The sequence below is a fragment of the Cervus canadensis genome, chromosome 30 (assembly GCF_019320065.1).
Source record: "Cervus canadensis isolate Bull #8, Minnesota chromosome 30, ASM1932006v1, whole genome shotgun sequence".
Lineage (NCBI taxonomy): Eukaryota > Metazoa > Chordata > Mammalia > Artiodactyla > Cervidae > Cervus > Cervus canadensis.
This window is the reverse complement of record NC_057415.1, coordinates 30,171,832-30,178,289: the sequence shown is the minus strand read 5'-3', so window position 1 is coordinate 30,178,289 and position 6,458 is coordinate 30,171,832. Positions and strand designations below refer to the sequence as shown.

The 6,458-nt window shown below is 39.1% G+C and overlaps 1 non-coding gene across 1 annotated transcript; it reads right to left on the bottom strand.

The window, feature by feature from the left end:
* Positions 1 to 4,096: 4,096 nt before the first annotated feature.
* On the bottom strand, positions 4,097 to 4,260 carry LOC122432154. The gene has a single exon (XR_006266767.1). It is a non-coding gene; the product is annotated as a U1 spliceosomal RNA (small nuclear RNA).
* Positions 4,261 to 6,458: the final 2,198 nt, after the last annotated feature.

Genomic DNA, 6,458 nt, shown 5'->3' with positions numbered 1-6,458 from the left:
TAATCAGATGAAGTGGGGTGGAAAGAGCTCTGTGTGGGAGGTCAGCTTAGATAAAGATGTGGAGACCAGAAAGTCCAGCAAATTGGAAGAATGGTAAATTATTCTGTATGGCAGAGAGAGACAGAAGATAGAAAAAATGGTAGGCAAGGAGACCAATCATGGCAGAAGGTAAGGAGGGAGATTTGGGTAGGAGCCAAATTATAAAATGTCTTGGAAATCATGATAAGTAACTTTCAGTCCTTCCTCCTGGAAGGCCCTAAGGAGCCACAGGGAAGTTCTTTTGGTATGATGTCATTTGTCTGGATGGCAGAGGCATATTTGTTAATGTTACTTCTCTTCCAGGGCAGCTCAGGGCAACGAAGGGGCAGATGGACCTATACCGTCCAAGGCAAGTGTCAACTAGACAAATGGTTTATAGAAGGAACTCAGGCCTCACAGTTACATATTGTATTTTGTATCAGAGAATTAGGAGAAAAGCAGCCAAGTACTGGGATTAAAACATCCCTTTACACCCACCATCCCCTATTCATCTGTAGGTCAGTAGAAACTGAATCGCCAAAGGGAGAACTGCAGAGTTTGAAAGGCATAAGAAGAGATCATAGGAATTAGGTCCACTTCATCACATTCTAAGGGAAGGGGGTCGGAAGAAGCAGCATATATAGAAGATTATGAAGGGCAAGAATGAAGTCAGAGGGAAGAGGGGAAGTAAAGACAAGAGAGAACCCTTGTGGAATACCCTGTCATGGCCCACACAGCAAGGACTTTCTCTTATGAGGTATAGGAGGTCAGTTGAAGTAACTCAGTCATTACTCAGTAATTTAACTTAAGCACGGCTTTTGGCTACTTATTAGAATCATTTAATAAATAACTGGTCAGGACTTCCCTGGTGCTTCAGTGGTTAAGAATACACCTGCCAACCCAGGGGACACAAGCTCGATCTCTGGTTCAGGAAGATTCCACATGCCATGGAGTAACTAAGTCTGTGCACCTCAGCAACTGGGCAACTTGGGCCTACATGGCCCTCGAGCCTGTGCTCTGCAACAAGAAGGGTCACGGCAATGAGAAGCCCGTGTCCACAGCTAGAGAGCAGCTCCCACTCACTGCAATCGGAGAAAGCCCATGCATAGCAACGAAGACTCAGGGCAGCACCTCCCGCCCTGCCTCCGATTATCACTCATTGATTCCTCAACATTCAGCCCATTCCTTATCTCTTTTTCCCCTGACTCTCCAGCCAGTGTTAAAGCTCCCATATTATGCCATATATATATATATATAACTGGTCAAACTTCTCTTGGTTTAGAATGGTGAAGGGAGGTCAGTGGTTTCTGATAGTGACAGGTACATACCCCATGTGGAGTACAAAACAATTGAGAATATTAATCAGTAGAAACTACAAACTGGAGAGCCAGAGACTCACTCTGCTAACTTTTCTCTCTTTTGATCATATCTAGAGATATTTTCTGAAGGGTAAAAAGGATGAGATTGGATTCAGGAATCTGCCATAGGGATTACTTACTGTTTATTGCAGACATATGTGTCAGGGGCTGAGCTAACTGCTTTATGTATATGATTTCATTTAATTCCTACAGCACTCCTGTGTTACGTGTACCGTTTATCTCTATCTTCCTTTTAGAGATGAGTATAAAGAAACTTGTAAACTATGTTAAGAGTCAGTATGGTAAGTTGGATATCCTTATGCTACAAAATCCATGGAACTTGGGGGTAAAATGTTGAAGGAAGCAGGTGAACATTCCTTTAAGTTGGTGAATTAGTATTTTTTAAACTTCAGGCCCTGTCCTACTGATGTGTGGGAAAAACAGTTTAATGAGTTGTGACTTGCATTTAGAAAATGAAATGGAATGGAGTGGAATGGAATAGAATGGAATGGAATGGAGTAGAGTGGAGTGGAATGGAGTAGAGTAGAGAAGAAAAGGAAAAATAAAATATCAGTGTGTAGTGTGGATAGTAAGGGTAAATTTTGTTCCATGAATGATAAGTTTTTGTGTATGCTGGGTTACAATGCAAAATATGTATCATATGTGAGTCACTAACAGAATTTGAAATCCATATAGCAGAGTCAGTTAGAAAATCAGGCAAATCTTTAGAAGACCAAACAGAGCAAGATCCCCAACTCTAGAGGTGTGACGTGGATTTGCTGGGTAAAACACTGGCTGAAAGAATGCATCCTTTTAAATTGAAGTTTTAAATATAATGGTAATTTTTGCTGTGGTTGAAAAATGTGAACAAGCAAGCAGAAAGTGCATATAAGCTAGAATTTTTATAGGAAATAAATGGCTACCAGTGGATGTTAGAACATTCTTTTTTATCCAACATTCTTTAAAGAGTTACTTTTACCATTAAAATACTTGAGTACATGTATTAGGGCATTGGGATGCAATAATTGGTAAATTATAGAGGAAGATTTCATTTCAAAGTTAGTTTTGCTTTTTCTCTCTTTTCTCTTTCTCTAAAGTTAGTTTTGCAAAAATATATTATCAGAATGATCCTCGCAAACCGATGAAGAGAAGAACTCCAGTGTTAGATTTTCCTCTTGAGACAACTTCTGAGGAGCAGCATTTCCTCGTCTCTAGTTCCATAGAAGGTATCGCTCTCATTTCTGTGATTCCATCTAACATCTCGGAACAACGCACCGAGGTTCCATGCTGAGTAGTTGGCAGTCAGGCTTAGCATCTCAGGGAGGAAATTGATTACCATTTCAGGACTTCATACAACCGCTGTCCAAATCACAGTGAACATGATAAACCCTAACTTAAACTGACCTCCTGCTGATATGCCTGGAACACCATCAAAATCCTATTTCCAAATATCATGGAAGGGACTGTGTGGAATCCTCTGACTTCAGGAGCATTCAGTTGAATGGGGAACCTGTTTTTTATTATGGTTGGGATAAAAAAATAATGTTTAACTATTGCATGACTCTAATGGAACACAGATTTGGTTTGTCTTGGAAATGACTGTTGGGCATCATAATTACAATTTTCTTTCTGCCTCAGTGAAGGCACACAGTGGAGTTGGCTTCCAAATCACAGAGGCAAAGAAGTGAGGGCTTAAGCACTAAGATACGTGTGTGCATACACATGTGTGCACACACACGTGTGTACATATACATCACTTGCTGTTTCATTTGCAATTCATGAAACTTTGAATTGAGAGGATTTTTTTAAAAGGCATATCCGTTTGCTGACAAACTCATAAATCATTTTATTTCTCTGCTATAAAGCAAAAATCATTTTTAAACCATTGAAATCTTTGAGTGTCTGTTCATTTGGCAAATGTACCTCGTACTGAAATAGACCTGCTGTCAAGCTTGACTGGAAGCTCACATTCCCTGGATGTGTGCATTTTGCAGTGTTCATCTAGAGGCCCACCAGTTTGGATTTTGCTCTCATTGAAGTTGCCGCGCCAGAGTGCTGCTCTCAGCATTTACGTTCATCTTTTGGGGGCCTTGCCAGGGTAGCCCTTTCTCTACTTTTGAGGGCTTTTACATTTTACCCAAAGTTTAAGTGTGATAGTAGAGTCTGGAAAGAATCCAAATGGGGCAGGAGAATGAAGCAGATTGAAACTAATAAGATTCCGCGAGCATCGTGTGTTAATTCTGGGGCTTTCACTGCTTTTCCCTAGAAACTATAACCCTAGGCTGAGTTAATGTTAGAGGAGGGATGGAGCTAATGGCTGTTAACTATTCAGTGTCCCATGTTTCATCAGTTATGCCTTTGTGCTTACTATTCTCTCTCCCTGAAATGTGCATTCTCTGTCTTTGCATGGCCAACTCCTCATCCTTTAGGTCTTGGTTCATTTAATTCTGTTAATTATTCATTGAGTTCAGTGTTACTATCACCTCTTGAAAGATAAAGAAACTGGGGCTCCGAGTTTAGGTAGTTCATCAATGGACTTAATACCTATAGAGACAGAGATTAATACCTATAGGACTTAATACCTATAGAGACAGAGATTCCATCTCCATTGTTCTGAATTCAGAGACCATTTTCTTAAAGATTGTAGTATGCTGCTTAGTTCTCTGCTCTAAAAAGGCTCTCAGATTAGTATGGAGGGAAATTTAATTTTTTTTTTTTTTCAGGGGAAAGCGCGAACACAGTCCCCCACTACCACAAATTATGCAGTCGAGTTTCCCACATTTGGGGAAATCGCAGGGGTCAGCACATCCGGAGTGCAATGGATAAGCCTCGCCCTGGGAAAACCACCTTCGTGATCATGGTATCTCCCCTGCCAGGTAAGTATGGAAAGTTAATTTTTACTAACCAGTTCCATAATGAAGGTGCTTGTGTGATGCTGGGGGTTCATTGAAGAATTCCTGAAGGAAGAGTTGAATCTTGGAGGACTTGAAGAGGAAAAGATGTTTTATGTAGAGGAACATCAGACAAAATGGAAGACAGTATGGAGATTCCTTAAAATCTAGGAAGAAAACCGCCATATGACCCAGCAATCCCAATCCTAGGCATATACCCTGAGAAAACCAAAATTGAAAAAGACACATGTATCCCACTGTTCATTGCAGCATTGTTTACAATAGCTAGAACATGGAAGAAACCTAGATGTCCACTGACAGATGAATGGATAAAGAAGGTGTGGTACATATACACAATGGAATATTACTTAGCCATAAAAAGAAACACATTTGAGCCAGTTCTAATGAGGTGGATGAACCTAAAGCCTATTATACAGAGTGAAGGAAGTCAGAAAGAGAAAGAGAAATATCATATACTAACACATATATACAGAATCTAGAAAGATGGTACTGAAGAATTTATTTGCAGGGCAGTAATGGAGAAACAGACATAGAGAGCAGACTTATGGACATGAGGAGAGGGGAGGGGAGGATGAGATATATGGAGAGAGTAACATGGAAACTTACATCACCATATGTAAAATAGATAGCCAATGGGAATTTACTATGTCTCAGGAAACTCATACAGGGACTCTGTATCAACCTAGAGGGATGGGATGGGGAGGGAGATGGGAGAGAGATGGGAGGGAGGTTCAAGAGGGAGGTGATATTGTATACCTATGGCTGATTCATGTTGAGGTTTGCCAGAAAGCAATAAAATTTTATAAAGCAATTATATTTCAATTAAAAAATAAGTAAGTTAAAGAAAAGAAGATACCTGGCATACTAAAGTACAGAATAGTAAAGTGATGTATAATGTTGATATCATGATGATAATTGTAATATAGATCATGTATCATTCTTCTTGGATATAATTTTCCATGTACCATATATTTTAGTGAAATAAAGAGGAAATGGATACGTGGTAAATACATATATATATAGGAAAGTGTGTTAGAGAGAGTATAGTTCTTAGACAGACCCACATGGTACAACCATGTTTATGGAGTCTCTAGAACAAAAGGAACTCACAGGAGAGGCTTGTAGTCTGAATGAGGCAGGTTCCAAGAGAACTTCTTCACCTCTGTAGCCTGTGGCTGCCTTGTCTTTATAAAATAAGGAACAATTTCTCTTTGGGGATGAAAAATAGTATTCAGAAGGACCTGCAAAATTATTGTAAACCTGCCATTTGTCTGAGTGTGCTGAGGCTAGGTGATCCTAAATGGAGGGCAGAAAAGTATTCTGGAAGTTAAAATTGCTCTTGAAGGAGTGTACATTTTTAATATCCTTTTATTAGCAAATTCCAGGAATTGGGGTTTAAATACATGAACATTTTGAATGTTCTGTTTATTATTATTTTTTAATAAATCCAGCTCTACATTTTTATGGCAGTCACTTTCACAAAGCTTTGGCCCTTAATTGTGACAGTATGCTCAATGTTAAACAGAAAATGGGGTAGGAGGGAAAAGAATGATTTTCATTATTAATCATTCAAAAGTTTGATTTATGTAATTATTTTCTAATTAGACTTCATTTGCGGCCAGCCATTCCCATTCTTATTGAGATTTAACAAACTTTTAATGCATCCCCGCTATCTGCCTGGAGCTATGCTAGGCACTTTGATGTGCTTAAACCTCACAACAAGGCCAGAGTGAGGTCAGAATGATTTTGTCCATTTTACAGATGATGAAATTGAGGCTCTAAGAAGTAAAGTGATTTGTTAAAGTTTGTTCAACCAATTAGGGGAGGCCAGGGATTTGAATGTGTGCGTGTATACACACACACAAACACCACAGATACTTTAAATTTTAAGTGTAGCGTTTTCCTTTTTCCCCTTTAATATAACTGCTGTTTCTAATTCTAAAATGTGGTTCACATCTTGCTGATCTTTCTAACTGAATAAATTTTTTCCTCTCTTTCTTTAACTCTTGAGCACCCTAGTCCCGCTGAACAAATGTATAAAAGCAGGGAGAATAAGTAAATCTGTGACCTTTATAAGATAACCATTCCTGTATCATCTCTCTAAACTGTTTTGGTCTACATATTTGATAATTTTGATTACTGGTCTAAAGGAAGTCAATGGGTAGTGTAT